This window comes from Camelus dromedarius, chromosome 15, assembly GCF_036321535.1.
Source record: "Camelus dromedarius isolate mCamDro1 chromosome 15, mCamDro1.pat, whole genome shotgun sequence".
Lineage (NCBI taxonomy): Eukaryota > Metazoa > Chordata > Mammalia > Artiodactyla > Camelidae > Camelus > Camelus dromedarius.
This window is the reverse complement of record NC_087450.1, coordinates 5,768,670-5,786,397: the sequence shown is the minus strand read 5'-3', so window position 1 is coordinate 5,786,397 and position 17,728 is coordinate 5,768,670. Positions and strand designations below refer to the sequence as shown.

Below are 17,728 nucleotides of genomic sequence, written 5' to 3'. Positions count from 1 at the left end.
TGTTTTTCTTTCTTATGAAGTGTAAAAGCTGTTTATATATTCTGGGAATTAAGCCCTTGTCAGTCTCATTTATTGCAAATATTTTCTCTCATTCCATAGGTTGTCTTTTTGTTTTGCTTACTGTTTCCTTTGCTCTGAAAAAGCTTGTAAGTTTAATTACATCCCACTTGTATATTTTTGCTTGTATTTCTATTGCTTGAGTAGACTGCTCTAGGAGAACATTGCTGAGATGTATGCCAGATGTTTTGCCTATGTTTTCTTCTAAGAGGTTTATAGTGTCTTGTCTACATGTTTAAGTCTTTAAGCCATTTTGAATTTATTTTTGTGTATGCAGTGAGGGAGTAGTCTAACTTCATTGATTTACATGCAGCTCTCCAGTTTTCCCTACACCATTTTCTGAAGAGGCTGTCTTTATTCCATTGTATGTTATCACCTCCTTTGTCAAAGATTCAATGACCAAAAGTTTGTGGGACTATTCTTGGTAATTTTGTTTATCCGTTCATTGATGGATGGATATTGTTTGTAACCTTTGGCTACTCTGAATGATACTGCCATGAATATTGATGTGCAAGTTTTTGTGAGAATATGTTTTCATTCTGTTGGCTGTACAGTTGGCCCGCCATATCTGCAGTTTCCACTTCATGGATCCAGATGGCTGATTGTAAAGGGACTCGAACATCCTTGGATTATGGAATCCAGGATGGGGGGTTCCTGAAACCAACCCCTCGAGGATACTAAGGGATGACTCTACATGTAGGAGTGAAATTGCTGAGCCATATAACTCTAACCTTTTGAGGAAACAACAGACTTCTCCAAAGAAGCTGCAACATTGTCCCTTTCCACTGGCCGCATATGAGGTATCTCTGCTTCCTGAACAACACTTGTTATTGTGCATGTTTTGATTAGAACCATCCTGGTGGTTGTAAAATAAGATCTCATTTTCATTTTGATATGGCTAGTGATGCTGAGCTTCTTTTCATATGCTTATTGGCCATTTGTGTATTTTTTTAAATCCTTGGAAATTTTAAAAATTGGGTCGATTTTCTTTGTATTGTTCAGGTGTAAGCGTTTGTTATATATCCTGAATACTAGTCTCTTATTAGATACATGCTTTGTAAAATTTTTCTCCTATTCTGCAGATTGTGCTTTCACTTTAGTTCTTTTAAACATTAAAAACAATTTCTTTACAGGTGAGGTAATTAGATGTATTGATTTATTTTATTTTTCTTGCTAAGCACGCCCTCTATCAGTGGAGATACCCCCTTCCCCTGTCATTTCCCTTTCTTGATGATGTCCTCTGTAACAAAAAGGTTTTAATTTTGATGAAGTCCAGTTTATCTGCTTTTTTCTCCTATCAATTGTGCTCTTCGTATTGTATCTAGGAAACCAAAGCCTATCCTAGGACCTCAAAGATTTATACTGTGTCTTCTTTTAGAAAGTTTATAGGTTTACTTTTTACGTTTCTGTCTCTGATCCATTTTGAATTAATTTTTATTTGTTATATAAAATATGGGGGTCCAGATTCCAGATTCATTCTTTTGCCTGCAGATACCCAGCTTTCCCTGCACCATTTGTTGAATAGACAATTCTTTCCATGGAGTGTTGTTGGCACCCTTGTGGAAAACTGACTGTAAATGTAAGTTTTTTCCCCCTGGGATTTTATTGTGTCTCATAGATTTATTTATCCAAACTTATGCCAGTACCATACTGACTTAGTACTATAGCTTTTTAGTACACTTTAAAGTGAGTCATCCCACTTTGCTCTGCTTCTTCAAGATTGCTTTGGCTGTCCTGGGCCCCTTGCACTTCCATATGAATTTTGGGATAAGTTTTTCAATTTTTGCAAAGAAGTCAGCTGGAATTTTGATAGGGATTCCACTGAATTTGTAAATCACTTTGGGGAGTCTTAACATTTTTAACAATATTGTCTACCATTCCATCATCATGAGATGTCTTCCACATATGTAGATCTTTTAAAATGTTTTGGTGATACTTCAAAATATTCAATGTACAAATCTTGTAAATTTTTGTTAAATGTATCTCTCATTTAATTTTTAATGCTGTTGTAAATGGAAAGTCTGAGCTTCTTGAGGTAGGACTATATATCAATTTGTTTATTTCTAGGATTTCTACGCAGCAACTACCCTAGGTTTATATTTGCAACATAAATCTATCCACAACTCTTCCCACCCCCATGTTATAAGAAACCAAGACCCAGGTTAAGCTACCTGAACACCTATGTGGAAGTGAGAAATGAGACCCTTGGGTGGGGCTTTGTGAAGATGATACTGAGAGCTTATTTAGGATGGCTTCATCTTAATTTCTTTTAAACAACACTTTCGGTGTAGTCAGATATATTAAGAACATGCCCTTTTGATGTGCAGAGGAGCTAAGACTATTATCAAATAATTTCTAGAGAGAGTGTTGTACTTGAAATCTAATTTGCATCAATCTTTGAAGATTTATGTTTCAGGAGCTTTGACTAAAGAACACCTGTCTTTATTCATTAGTGACAATTAAATGCTCAAGCAACATGTAATAGTCTGAGAAACTGCCCCCGCCCCGTAGTGCTGGGTGGCTGCAGCTGTAACCGGAGTCAGCGCTTACCTTTCCCAGTATGCTTGTGCTGATCCGCTCAAAGCGGTTCGTCCAACAGTGTGTCTGTAGTCTGTTGGACATAGCCATAAAACATTGAGTTAAGGTTGCTGGAATGCATTATATCCTTATTAATAATATGTAAGCACATATTGAGTGCTTACTGTATGTTGGGAATTGTCCCTCAGCCTCACATGAATATTATTTCTCTTAAAACCTCACATATTTTCTTGTTATTCTCACTTTACAGATAAGGAGACTGAGAATTAAGTCTTTTCTCTTTGGGTGGAGCTCATTATCAATGACGGGAAGTTGTAAGGAAAAAGATATTGATTCATCCTGAGAAAACATTTCTCTGAGAGTCAGCAGTGAAGAAGGTGGACACTGAAGAAGGTGATCATTGTTCGATTGAGACGAGCCCCGGGTTGTACGGAGTCAGCATCCCTGTCCTGGACACAGCCAGTGCAGAGCTGCGTGGTGGGTGAGGCGGCGCGGCCGCGCAGGGAACGCAGATGCCGGGCCGTTGCGCTGTGCTCAGGCCCGGTGGGGCTTTCTCCTAAGGGTAGTGGACAGTCATTGACAGATTTTAAGCAGGGGAGTGGGGTGCTCTCGTAGATCACTTTTGTCTTGTAGAATGCTTAGAAACATTTAGAAGGCTCAGCAGGAGGTGATGTGATGAGTCAGATTAGGGTGGCTGCCAGGTGTAGGAGTGTAGAATTTTCAAGTGGTTTTCAGTCCCAGTTTTGTGGCTCAGTAGCCGTGTCACTTTGGATGATGCACTCAAGGAAGAGAAACAATTTATCTAATCAATAAATGCAGTGATGTACCGACCTCCCAGGACTGCTGTGGAGATCCAGTGAGATAACGTGTGCACAGTGTGCAGCATGGTACCCAGCACAGAGTCAGTGCTGAGTGAGTGCCAGTGAGTATCTGGTAGGACAGGTGTGGGTGGTTGGACTCGGTGACTGAGGAAATCTGGGCCCTGAAGGAGGGGTCCAGTCACACCTGTGAGTGATGGGCCTGAGCTCGGAGAGGCAGAGACACCTTGCCCCCCGACCAGGGGCCCTAGGCAGGACGGCTATGAGAGGAGCATCATGAAATCAGCTCTTTGCAGGTGGAGTTGGAGTTGCCCTTGCGACATCTAAGTGCAGTGTCACGAGCTCAAAGAGGAGGTCTGGGCCCAGGCTGTGAATTTTCCTATAATCTTAATCCCTGAGGACGCTGAGGTAGTGATCACTGAATGTGAAGACATACTTTACAGGACAAGTGAATAGTAGTATCATCTCTGTCATCAAAGCTCACGTCTCTTTATTCATCACCCACTTTGCTAATTGGGTACTTACAGAGCTCACTTCACCGTCCTCCCATGGGCTCAGGCTCCACAGTAAAGAGCTGGTGAGCCTCCCTCCTTTCCAGAAGACGACACATTTTGCTGGTAGCCTTCTGTACCTCGCCAGACTTAGAATTTTAGTTTGTTGATTTAATTCTATTTTCTATTAGCCATCTCCTGACAAGGGAGACCTTTTACCTCATGGTCATATTTCAAATAGCTGTTACTGAGAATTGCTGATCTGATCCATAGAGTAAGTATTATATTAACATTGTAGAGTACATATCATTTTTCTGTCTTTGCCCTTTAATTTTGTATGCCCTTTCTCTATCCTATTTGGGGCCTTAATTTTTTTTAATTAAAAGATGTCTGTTTGCAGTTAAGAAAACAAAAGAAAAAATACACATGATAGCTAAACATAGAAAATATCTAGTGTGTTTTCTGTCTCGGCAATGGAGTGTTGTAGAAACTTGTGAAAACCTTCATTACACAAGTTTCTTAAAATGCGGATTAAGAAATAAAACCTTCCTTCCTCATCTTTCAAGCTGCACAGCTAATTGTCAAGAAACTGAGGGGAAATCCTCAGAAGCCAAGACAAACCAGAAAGCAGGGATTCTGGGTGATACATGAGCCTTAGAAGCCCTGGGGTGTCTGTTGGCTCCTGTACTGAGTTTCAGTTGCCTTGACAGTAGGGCAGGAGGTGAGCCCGAAGCCTCTCACACTGGGAGTTGGATGACTGATCATATGTAAGGCCAAGCCCATTCCGAGAAGCATGGTTTACTTAAGGGTGAACTAGGAAAAAAAAATTCCTCAAGGCAAGACAGTAAGGAAAGTCAATTTTGTTGGAAGAGGGGAAAAATTACAAATCCAAAGTAAGGATATAGTTTAAAGCTCTTCTGGCATGAGAGTGACCACAAACTCCTGGCAGAGAAGCACAGCTACTCCTGGAATGAGAAGCTGTGGTTTGAATGAATCAGTGAGCAGCCATTCCGAAAAAGGCCTCCAGAGTCTTGTGGATCAAGATACTGGACGGCAAACACCTCTCTTCCAAGGTCTCATTCAAATAACTGGAAATGTTTTAAACGAAAGAAGACATAATCATAGTTCTATTTATTAACATTACTATATGCAAGGAATTCAGAGGTGACTATGGAGTTGACTCCTCATTTATGGACCTTACTTTCTCTTTGGGGAGAAAAACTGACATAGTTGGGGAGCTTGGTAGAGGGAGGTGTTAGTCTGTTGCAATTAGCCAGGAGAGGAGATTAAGAAAGCAGTGAAGGGTGGGTGAACGTTTTAGCTGAGGACAGACAGTCTTGTTCAGTTGGCTTTTAATTGCAGGCTCAATGAGCTGTCACTGGAGGGAATAGATATTTCGGAGGATGGACTTAGCTAAGGCCTCTTTAGAATGGACACGTGAAACTGGAGAAAGACAGTCAAATCTGTGCAGTCATTAAAGTTCACTTGAACATGCTCCATCCCTGAGCCAAAGATAGGACAAATATGCAGCACTTCTTAAGGACAGAGGAGTGGTTTCTAAGATTCTCCAAGAATGAATCCCAGGGAACCGGGATGGCCAGTTGTCAAACTGTGACTTTGCTCTTTGGACGGTGTACCCACCAAGGGTATTGGACTTTTATAAGTTTCCATTTCTCTTTAATACACGTCAGGTGATTAGGACGTGGGCACAAGTATTTGACACCTTGTCGAGGCGACTTTGGTTACCTGCCTAGAAGCACGGGCACTGCTATGGCTGCGTCATACATCTTGCCACCCATCCCGTTCCCCGGCTCAGTGATCACGGCAGAGTGGTCCCTTGTTGACCTGTCCGTCTCCTCTGTGACATCATAACCCATGAAAAGACCGGAGCGTATTAACGTCGTTTTCTTAAATTCAAAGGAACAGATCAAATATGGAGTCAGATTTGTTTTTTCCTACTTCAGTAGTGCCATGGAGAAGGCAGTTTGGGCAGCTTTTTGTAGGGCCCTAGAGGCTTTCTCTCTCAGACTCTGGGCACCTTTATTGAAAACCCTTCATAGCTGTCTGGAGTGCTGTAAAACCACTCCGCCTGTTTTGCCCTGAAGATGTGTTCAGTTTATAACTCATATCTACTCCTTGGAAAACAACTCAATAAAAACTCAGTTGGTTTCCCACCAGCCATGGGCAGGGGTGGGGGATACCGTGTTATTATTTCATAAAATAAAAATAACAATAATAATAATAATAGTAATAATAATAAATAATAATAATAAAAGAATTCTTAAAACAGCAATGGGCACATTGGAGAGAGTCAATAAATGCTTCCTGGCTTAAGTCAAAAGTGATGACTCAGTGATTCCATGGCTGCTGTATTTGCTGAGCTAATTACTCCTTTGCTCCATTACACATTTTTTTTTTAACTGAAAAAGAAATACATGCAAATGGTTAAAAAATATTCAAACAGAGCACAAAACTACACAAGTGAAAGAAGTTTACCCTCATCCTCTGTTCTTCCAGCCCTCCCTGGAGATGCCACTGTTTACTATCCTTTGGATGCTTTTCCAGATATGGTATGCACATTCCCAAATATGTATGTATATTCCTTTAAAGTTTTAGTTATTTTTAACTTAAAGGGATTTAAATCCTCAAGGGGCTTCTGCCCAGGTAATAGAACACAACAAATCTGACTGCATATTAGATCTTTTCATTTGACTTAAACACTATGCTCTGTCTCCTAGGCTTCATCTTGCTTGTAAAACAATGTTGCTTAGAGCCTGAAATATACAGGAGAGCCTATTCTGAAGGCTCTGACCTTTAAGGATATTTAACACTTTTTCATTCATAAAAAGATAACAAATTACAGAATAGAAAATAACGTTTGTTTTGTTGGAGGTTTACAGAGATTTGACCCAGGCAGATAGCTGCAAGAACAAAGGATTCTAACAACAAGGAATTCCTACACCAGGAAGATTGCAACAACCAAGCACGTAGGAAAGGAGCCTGAATTCTGACTTGGGGAGATGGTTTTCCAGGACATTAGTTTGCCATCTAGGTCTACAGAGACTTGCTATTCCTTGCCCCAACACCTGGTCTCCCAACTTATTGGCCTGTCCTGCACTGAGAAGAATTAATTTGGACTCGGTAACACTCCTATCTACCTAGCAAGCAGGGCACTGGAACTGAGTGTTATGGAAACAACAGGCCAGCCAAGAAACAAGCACCACTGGGAGGGTTGGAGTACTCAGATTTATTATGCCGGCGGGCTCAGAGGGGCTTCTGCTCCGAAGTTCTGAGCAACTACAAGACATGCACATGAGGTTTTAAAGGGTTAATTACAAGTAAGGGGTATTAGCCAATAAGGCTCAAACAACATAAAGCAAGGAATCAGTACACTGGAGCTTATCAACTTGTAATAGATCACGTTACTGACACATGTTGAGGTTGGATTTACGAGTTAGCTTGTTAGCCGAGTAAACTGACATTAAACTTCAGATTTACGAGTTAGCCCAGCAGAATTTAGATCAGTAAACCGACACTTATCACACTTAGATTTGTGACTTAGCTTGTTAGCCCAGCTGGGCTTTTCCTTTACATGAGGATAGCTCTCCCACACCCAGGGAACTACTGTGAGCCCTTGATGGTTCCACTAGGGTGGGGTGTGGTTTACCCAGGAGGGATGGGGACTGTGCACCAACACTCAGGCAGTCTGCTCTGTCTGGGGCTCTGATCTTGTACCACCCCGCTCCCCGCCAGCCCAACACCTGGGAGAGTGGAACTAAGGCAGAGATCATGCCTGCCTGTTTCCCAGCGTGTAAAAGGGGAATAGGTACTCTTCTCAAGGTAGTTCTGAGCGACAACACCTGCGGGTGCTTGGTTCCCAGAGCAACAGAAAACCAAGCTCCGCCTGGGGGCAACGGGTGTGATACACATAGGGGTTCTGCAGAAGCATCGGATGGAGGGCTGGATCCGAGAGGTAAAACATGAGCTGCGGGCCTTGAAGGGTAACAGAATGGTACAGAGGAAAGACTGCCGCCTCCTTCGGGGTGCCCCCAGAGGTAAAGCTTTTTCTCTCCATCTCCGCTACGAACCTCCCCTCTCCAGATCCATCCCTTTTCTCTGCTCTTCCGGTCCATCTGTCTCCCTCCACTTTTCCCCTCCTCTCCTCCCCCTCCCATCTTCTCCCTCCCTCGCTGCCCCACCTTCTCTCGCAGAACCCAGAGTGGATCGCTGGCCTTCCTGCACATGGGCAGTCGGTGCCAGCTGGACCGCGGGTTGGAAGCTCCAGCTCCGAGCCGGGGATCGGCCCCAAAGGCTTCTCAGCTCTGTCGACCGGTAGGCCTTTAGCTCCTGCCCGGGGCCGGGGCTTCTGTCTGTGGAAATGCAAGGTGGGGGGCTCCCGGGAAAGGGGTCAGGCGGCTGCGGGAGGGCGGTCGGCATGTCACAGCCCCCCAGGGTGCCAGTCAGCCTGTGTTCAGCTGAATTGCTCTGGCCAGACCCCTCTGCCCGCGCCACCTACCCCGGCGCCCCGGCCACACCTGTCCATGGCCAGGTGTGCACCTGCAGCCTCTCACCCAGCCTGGCTCCCCTCAGTCCGTGGCTGGCGTCCCCTTCCCCTCTCCCGCACGCGAGTCCTATCCTCCCGGGTGGCTCTCCTCGGCCGCCGGCCCGTCCCCGCCCCTGGGCGTGCTGTGTCCCGGGCGGGCGGGGTCTGCGGACCTGAACGGGGGCAGGCGGCTGGGGCTGGGGCTGGCCTCCGAGCGGGGCTTCAGCCCGCGTTTCCACCAACCGCCCCCAGCTTTCCCTGCCCCGCGACCCCGGGGCTGCCCTGCTCTTCCTTTCCTGCTCCCTGAGGACAAGCTCAGCGGCGTGGGCGCTGCTCCCTGGGCTGAGAGCCTCCGGCTGTAAAGCGCAGCCTCAGGTGGAGTCGGGAAAGTGGATCCTCAGTGCTGAGCGAGCTTCTGTCTCCTCCCTCAGTGTTTCTGCCCCAGGTAAGTACGTTGAACACTTTCAGGTGTAATGATGGCGGTGCTTGTTGATGTCACGTGTTTTTATAGTGCCAGGGATTACAGTGTTGAAAGCAGGGCTTGGTTCAGTTAAAAATGAGCTGAAGGCATGAGGCTGTGACATTCTCCTTCCTTCCCACTCCCAGGGTGAAACGTGTAACCGTCGATTTTAAAAAGATAGTTACAGTCCCTAACTAGCCCAGCACAGCTAGGGTGTGTTAACAGGAACAGCACCACCAGAGGCGTTGGAGACCCAGGGACATTGCAGTCCTAAAGAGCTCCTGGCACAGTTTGGTTTGTTTTGGTTTTTTGTTTTTCTTAAATCGTGGGGCAGACTAGTAGTATAGAGGGAAAAATAATTGTCAGGAAATATTTTTTCATATAACAGCTTTATTGTGATATTGTTCACACACCATGAAGTCCATCCATTTAAATGGTACAATTCAGCAACTTTTAGCATATTCACAGTGGTGCAACAATTATTATTCCAGAACGTTTTCATCACATCAGAAAAACCAGTGAAAATGAGTGACATACCCACCCCTCCTCAGTGGTGTTTCTAAAGAAGTTTCATGCCTATTCCTGACCATAAAATAACTTGTTACATTCCATGAAATATCTGGTAGGAATTCTAATCAGAATTGCAATGAATCTGTGTATCAAAACAGGAAGAATTAATGTCTTTATGGCATAAATTTCTTCTACACCTGAATATATCTGGGACTGTATCTTTTCATCTCTCCAGAGCCTGGCCCATGGGAAGTCCTCACTAATTGTTGGGCTTGTGAATGATGAGATTCTATACATCGTTAGTTGCTACTGTAGCCTTTCACAGAAGAGAAAAGTAACCTCAGTGAAGCCAAGTGACTCTCTAATGGTCAGAAAGAGTGACAGCCAGTGCTGGAGTGATCCAGTGGACTTGGTGCTTGCAACCAGGATTCTCCAGCAACTACAGCTAAGGGGATTACAGTATTCTTTTTTTTTTCTTAATGGCGATGCTTTTATTTTTAATTATTTTTTTAATTTATTTTTTATTGAAGTGTAGTCAATTTACAATGTTAGTTTCAGGTGTACAGCAGAGATTCAGTTATAAACATATGCATATGTATATACATATGTATTATATTGTTTTTAGTAGAACTCATTACAAGAAATTGAATATAGTTCCCTGTGCTATATAGTAGGCCCTTGTCATTTATTTTATATTTATTAACGTGTATCTGTTAATCTCCCCTTTCCTGCCTGCTAAGCACAGTTTGCTTTCTATGTCCATGAGTCCATTTGTAGCAGCAACATTTTTCCTAGTAATATATGCTCTTTGGCTGCTTTCAGTTTCAGTAATTCCATGTTATCTGTGAGCGCTTTTCTTCTGGTGGCTTTTATGTGCTTTGCACACGTGGTAATAGAGATCTGTATTTGGGAGAACTCCAGGCCTCGTGTAGTCCCTGGTACAGAGTGCCCACTGAGTTGATGCTTGAACTGGGAAAAAAAACATAGTAAATGTTGGAATTTCCACTATGGTTGAGACTTCCAGGTTTCTGTAACCTGTTTACCCCACCTTATTATTGGCTGCCCCCATACTGGGTAATTTGGTGGAATTTCATGGTATGGTGGTGTAGAGACAGGGCCTTGTATGCTTCTTCTCTTTCCGTTTTCTAACACTCATTCTCCTGGGCCTCCCAGATCCTCCCCCAGTAGTTCCCAGTGCTGGCTTGGTGTTGTGCTGAGGAAATATTTGTTAATTAGGCCCTTTCCTCATCTCTTCTGACCCTCCGTTTCTTTCTCTGCACAATGAGGGCTTAGACTAGATAAGTGCTTTTCAGTTTCTTTTAAAGCCATGTTTCCTTTGAGAAACAGAAAATGCAAATCTCTCCTCCCATCCCAACACTTTAGATTTTGTTACTTCCTGCAAGGAATCACATAGCTCTTTGTGGAAAATTGATGTGATTGTGATTCCAGGTTGCACAGAAAATACTCTTCAGAGATTTATTGCAGGGAGAGGGCAGAAAAGGGGCAGTATGTCACACTTTCTAGTGTGAGCACTGGAGCAGGGGCTTGGATTTAAATATGGTGTCTGTCGTGGCCTCTCTTTAATCTTGCACAATGTGACAAACCTCTCTACCTCAGTTTCTTGATGTGTCAAGTTGGGGTGATAATATTTTAAGGCTTTTGTGAAACAATATACACATAATCTATTTGTGTCTCAGTAGAAACAAGACCTGCAAGGGATTCAGGGATTTAAAAAAAAAAAATCTTGCCCATAGCACTATGTCGCTGTGTATTTTAAATTTCCTGGAGGGTGATGGTTGAGTCTAAAGTCCATCGTGGGACAGGTGGCCCATAGTTCTCTATGCCCCAGATTGCCCCCTCCTCCCCAGTCCTCTTCCTCAGTCCAGGATGACGTTCCCTAGTAGATTTACACAGAGGTCTTGTGGAAATGGCTTTTCATTTTATTGTTTCACCAAGAAGGGCTGCCATCATGATCTCTGTGGTCAGGTTTTGAAGGGCTGCCATCTTGATGTCTAGTCAGGTGAAGGCTATACAATTGGGAGTTTCTATTTAATAAAAAGGAAAAAAATTACAAATAGAAAATTAGAACAAGGGTGGTGACAGGGACTCTTGGAAGTGAGCACCATTAGCTTTGTTAGCTTCAGGTGCAGTGGCCTCTTGCCACGAGGACCCATCCTCTTGCTCTGAATTTGGAGGGACCTGTGGGTTCAGTGGGAATGTTAACTGAGTGTATCTCATGTGCTGGGCATTGTCCTATTTTTTCTGTGTGTTCCTTTTTTGAGACAGTGAGCACATTTAACCTCAATAGCTTCTTTAAAAAAGTAGAAATTTTATTTTGAGATATAATGTAGATTCCCATGTAGTTGTAAGAGATAATATGGAGAGGGCCTATGGACCCTTTTCCCAGTTTTCCTTAATGGTTCCATCTTGCAAAGTTGGGGTACGATTAATTACTGACTCACTAACAATTTGAGGTTTGTGTTATTGCCATCATTTCTATTCACGATTAAACTGGGGCTTAGAGAAGCACACACGCCTGCCCAGGTCACCCACATGGTTAGTGTAGAGACGGGTGGAACGTGGGCTTGGGATTTCCAAGCAGTAGCAATATGATGGTCTGTGGCAGGGAGCAGCATTCATTTTGCTTGTTTATTCATTCATTCAACAAACATTTATTGAGTAACCTCTGTGGGTCAGATGCTTTCATAGGGTTATCTGATTCTTCAGCAGTACTGAGAATCAGGTAATATTTACTTTTTTTTAAATCTGAGAAAATTAGCTCAGAGAGTTTATTACCCCCCCCGAAGGAAATATAGCTCATAAAGGAGGGATAGTAAATTTGTAGTCACCCGTTTTTATGCAGGTGGTACCCTAGGCATTTTACATTTGCAAACTTCCGTAATCCAGATATATTCTTGTAAGGCAAGGATTTTTTTTTTTTTAATTGAAGTATAGTCAAGTTTACAATGTTGTGTCAATTGCAAGGTGTTTTTTGAATTTTGAATTAAAAAGTATTTTTTGAGGAGGGTAATTAGGTTTATTTATTTGTTTCATTTATTAAAATGAGGTACTGGGACCTCGTACATGATAAGCATGTGCTCTACCACTGAACTGTACCCTCCTCCCCAAGGCAAGTTTTCTTATCCATTATTCTGCAGCTTAGGGGTTCAATTAAATTGGAATTGAAATCCACATCTTTTGCTCCTACTGTTGTCCTTTTCTTTATATTCTGCTGAAGGGGGTTGCGGAAAGCAGTTCCTTTTTTCATTTCTTTATTCCGCATTTTTGAGCAGTGACTTTGCATCAGGGCCTTGCTAGCCTTGCTAGGTGCTTTGAAACAGAAAACAAGAAATGACCCTTCTCTGCAGGGGCAGGAAGCCTAGACCAAAAGCTGGGTAAAGTGATCCGAGCTACGGTAGCCATGTGCAGGCTCTGAAGGACAAACTGTACCCCTGGATTTGCTTGGGCTTCCCCTGCCTTCTGGCTGGTACACACCAGGTCACCGCAACCCAGAGGCACCCACCGCACACAGCACAATATTTACCTCGATCTCCTCTCCCCTCTCGGCAGGGCCTGCAACATGAGCATTCCTGACTACGTGCAGTGTGCTGAGGACTATGAGGCTCTTCCCGTGGTGGTCAAACCAGTGGGGATCATCTCAGAGGAGAATTTCTTTTGCATCTATAAGCGAATCTCCTTGGTGAGCCAGATCAGCCCGTGCAGCTCCCAGGGCGCACTCTGTACGCACTACAGGCACCACTATGCGCCCAAGAATGGATGGAGCGTCTTCCAGACCCACCGCATGGTTGTGGGCCTTGTCACCATTACCGACTGCCTCTCGGCCAAGGCCTTCGAGAAGCTCCACGTGCAGAGGAGATGTATGGCATCACGCTTAATGACTCTCAGCTCTTTGTCTTTGTGCTGCATGGGGAGGTAAGCCAAGCAGCCGCGCACCGACGTGGCCTTCAATTTACGAGGACTGCAGGGTGGTGGAGAAGAGGATCGAGGACTTCACTGAGTCACTCTTCATCTTGCTCAAGTCCAAGTGGCTGGATGGGGCCCCTGACAAGCCTGGGGACAAGATCCCACTCCTCTGCATGCCGTTTGAGAAGGAGGACTTCATGGGACTAGACACAGACAGCAGGTAAGTTTACCTGGAGTCCAGTCCACCCTGGCTGTGTGCCGGGTTTCTTCTCTCCATCCAGAAAGGGATCAGCAAGGAATAGGACTCTTTTGTATCCAAGGGGGGAGGGAGGTGCAGCCCGCCGGTTTACAGACATTTAAAAGTGAATCCGCCTTTGTTTCAGAGAGATCCTTTTAGTGATAGTGTTAGAGCACTTACTCCTGCTTTTCAGCCAGGACCCTGGTGGGACCCCTGGAGTTGCTGTTCAATAGAGTAGCCATAGCCACTGATGCTAGGAGCACTGGGGAGGAGGCTGGTCTGAGCTGAGATGTGCTGTAGTTCAAATGCACATGAGACGCTGAGGCTTGTCTACTAAAAGCATATAAACTATCTTGTTACTTCCTCTATTGATTACATGTCAAAATGATAGTATTTTACATACAGTAGATTATGTAAGATATGTTCTTAAAATCAGTTTCTAGTACTTGTTTTTTGTTTGTTGGTTTGTTTCTTTGTTTACCATTTTAAATGTGGCAACTGGGAAACTTTCTTTACATGGCTCTCATTTCATTTCTGTTGGGCAGCGTTTCCTGGGACAGTCTCATCCCTTTGCTTATAGATGAGATGCTGAATCCCGAGAGGCAGAACGAGGCGCTGGTTGAGCTGGCTTGGAGCCAGTGTCTAATGCCTCCCAGGCTCAGCACCTGTTCGGCTCAGGCCCTCTCTTCCTGCCCGACAGGCAGCATGCCATGTTAGGACATCAGAAACACCGCCAGGGACCTCCGAATGAACTCCTTATGCAGGGAAAGGCGTATCACGGAGTATGGGAAAGAGCAGAGAAATGTTCATCTTCACTTTGTCCCTGTGATTAAGTCAACGGCCCCACTTTGCTTCGGAATTACAGACGAGTTCTTCTGGGCTGCCTAACCCCCCAACTTCTGCTCTGTTTCCCCGTGTATCTATTGTGCTCTCCCTCGGGCAGAAGAGGGTGAGATGCCTTTGCCGAGAGGTGGTCCCCCTTTGCTGGGGAGAGTGAGGGAATCTGTGTACCCCCGGCCTACGGCCTCGGTCCTTGAGTCTGGAGAGGGATCATGGCGTTCCCACAGGTGATGGTCGGACGACCTGGCACTTGCTGCCGGGCCCGCTGTGGAGGCGGTGTTCTGTGATTCTTGAACTTAATTAAGATCAGATTCTACTTTCTGGTTGTTGGGAAGTTGGAGGAGAAGATGCCAGAGAATTGATAAAAAGAATATCCAGATCAGCCCTGTGAGTGATAGGCAAGAGGACCCGAGTCCCACCTGCGTGAGGTGCCTAGCGGGCTCTGGATGAATTTCCTGTTCCTCCCGGACATGCTTAAGGAAGGGGCAAGGCATGTCGTGGCCATGATCTGTTCTTGTCCTCACAGGGCCCTGTGATCTACATGCCCGCGCTCCCATCTGCTCCTTGGAGATGAGGTGTCAGGTTTAGGAGCCTGGGCACTGCTGAGGGCACAGCTGCCAGCACCGGGCTACAGCGAGGCTGGCTCCGTTCACCTCACATGTCACCGCCTGCTGATCCCCCAGGCGTCAGTCAAGGTAGGTGCATCGGTGCAACGTAAGCAGGGACCAACTTCTCCCCCTGGACAGACTGGTGGGTGAGCAGTGGAAGCCTGGAGCCCTGCCACAGCCCCCTGGCCAGTGCCCCCTCTTTTCTCATAGGAGGCACTGGTGACATATTTGCTCAGCAACTGCTTGGCTCTGAGTCTGCGGACCCACCAGAGAATTCCTGCTTGTTTTTGCCTTTTGAAGTCTGCCCTTGGGATTTGGAGGAGTAGCTGGATATGTGCTTAGCACATAGTGGTTGACACAGTCACCATTGTTTACCCAGAACCTCGTGTACCAGGCATGGCTCCCGGCATCAAAATATAGCAGCGCATTAAACCTCCCTCCTGGTGCGTCTGTCTGTTTTGGTACCGTAAGGTCTCAGCCAGCATCTTAACGTCAGTGAGATAACTCGGCCAGTGAGCTAGGTTCAAGCACGTTCTCCTCCAGTCACTTTTACTCCATTGTTGCTTTTACTATTCCGCAGACATTAATTGTTTAAACAATGCTTTGGTGCAGGAACAGAGCCTAATTCTCTCCTGCTACTCTTGGTGGAAGTGCGTAAAACTGTCCAGCCTGAAATTTGACCACAATTTGTAGCTTAAGACCTGCCTAGACCCATGTATGTGGAGTTTTGGTTAGGGGCGCTGACCACGTTGGGGTCCCCCGGCAGCGCCGCTCCCCTCAGGCCCCTGCTCTCCCTGGAGCAGGAGGTGAGGGTGGGTCTCACCATCCCCGCGTCCCTGGCCTCACACACTCACGTAAATTCTTGTACGTGCTGTCAAAGTCATTTTTGTTCTTGTGTGTTTCTAATTTTCTCTTGTTCCTCTTTTCCTTTTTCTTTATTCCTTTTTCTCTTGTACTGCCCTGTGAGCATGTTGTTGCGTCTGAAAATGTGGGCTGTGCACACCCTGCATTGGAAATAGCTAGATCGCCCTCCGTGCGGTCTCCATCGCTTTAAAAAGCAAAAACGTAACAGCTGCCTTAATCCATGTATTATCCTTGTCATCTTTTTATTTTCTAATTTTTTTTAGCACATCACCCACTGGTGTTTGATATCTCTTAAAATCCTTGGTTTAAGGAACCAGTTTGGTCCTCCTTATATTTGGTGACAAATGCGCCCTTATTAAATTTGTTTGATTGTTTTGAAGAAGTGAGATGCGAATTCATTTAGGCGGCTGCTGAGGGATATTTTTCATGGAGTATTTAATCTTGTAAAGTCAAATTCTGCAGCATCTTTCTCCATTCCTTCTTTTACACAAACGTGCTTGGCACTCGGTTCCTGGCTGTCGCTTTGTGACGCGCGTGACGGCGCTGCCTGGCCGGCGGTCACTGGTGAGGAAGTGGCAGGCTCGGGGGTGAGCAGCTGTTGGAGGAAGCAGTCACCGTTTTGTTATTTAATTTTTTTTTTTTTTTGCATTTTACTTCCCGTGCCATTTACTTTACTTTGCCTTCACAAAGAGGCAGAATTTGGTCTAAAATCCATGCCACTCTTTTGTTCCCTTTACGAGGCTGGTTTATCTGAGTATCAGGACAACATGTCCTTCTCCTAAGTAGCTGGTTCACCTGGATCTGGTGGACATAGGGACTGCTAAAGGGGACCGTAGCTTCCACCCTGCTCCAGCCAGTGGGCATTCAGAGCCGGGTCTGTGGTTTGCCTCAGCAGCCGTGCAGGCCTCCCTGCACCGGCCTTTACTTTTAACCCATGTTGGCAGTAAATAGCTGACTCCGTGTCTGTTGCAGCTTACGTCCACCTCTGTCGGCCTTGTCGTTAGTTTGCGGGAGTGAGTCTCCAACACCCCAGTCAACAGTGAAGGAAGATGCTTTGGCCGACCTAGGACCTTGGATTCTCACCCCCACCATGGTTCATCTCACCCGGTGAAAGTGTTTGGCCACCACCATCATGCTGACCATGAGGCCTTGTTTCTCCTTTCATGCTCTGGTCCAAATGTGGACACTTCATTTTTCACTGAATTTGTCTCGCTTCAGACAGGAGAGAATATCTGAAGGAGTCCATCACATTGTGGGTGGGGAACAGATCAGAAGTAAATGTCGTAAGTAGAAGGAGTCTAGTCTGTCTGGGTTGGCAAATGCAGGCTGGGATCTGTGATGGCCGGGCTATGCCCTGGACACAGGCCTTTCCCGTGGCTCCCGAGAGCCCAGGGGTCGGAGTGAGAACAGACTTTCCTGGGTTCCTCCATCCTCGTCTGCTTACTGACAACTGTGTCTGCTAATTAGGAGCTCCCCCACACCTCGGGCCCTTCAAAACTCAGACCATGGGAGAACCTTGAGTCCCTTCTCCTGGGCCTCCTTTGTGAGAATACAGTGCCTTCTGAGGTGACCAGTGGCAGGAGATGCCTCCCCCTCCAGGGAGCACCCTTTGGAGGACTGTGACTCAGTGCACCATGCTGTGAGCTTGTGGGGTTCCGGCCGTGGTCCCTGCAGAACCAGACTTGAGATGGGCTTAGTGACGGATATAACAGGACTGATTCCAGGGCAGGGCTTGGGGGAGGGAACAGTGGAAATTGAATGTGACCTCAAACACATAGGTGGGTGCTGGGGCTGTTACTAAAATGGGGTGTCTGGGAGGTACCTGCCAGGAATCGAA

The 17,728-nt window shown here is 45.5% G+C and overlaps 1 protein-coding gene across 4 annotated transcripts in view; it reads left to right on the top strand.

Annotated features, from left to right (window-relative positions):
- Nucleotides 1–17,728, top strand: part of LOC135323033 (uncharacterized) — a 142,467-nt gene that overhangs the window by 77,298 nt on the left and 47,441 nt on the right. For 2 of the 4 annotated variants that reach the window (XM_064494277.1, XM_064494285.1), the window contains 7 exons: nucleotides 612–857; nucleotides 1,549–1,636; nucleotides 2,846–2,988; nucleotides 8,006–8,236; nucleotides 8,700–8,892; nucleotides 12,988–13,561; nucleotides 14,946–15,114. The gene's annotated coding sequence lies outside the window, so the exon portion shown is untranslated. The remainder of the gene's footprint in view (nucleotides 1–611; nucleotides 858–1,548; nucleotides 1,637–2,845; nucleotides 2,989–8,005; nucleotides 8,237–8,699; nucleotides 8,893–12,987; nucleotides 13,562–14,945; nucleotides 15,115–17,728) is intronic. The other 2 variants (XM_064494279.1, XM_064494278.1) reach the window with 1 other exon arrangement.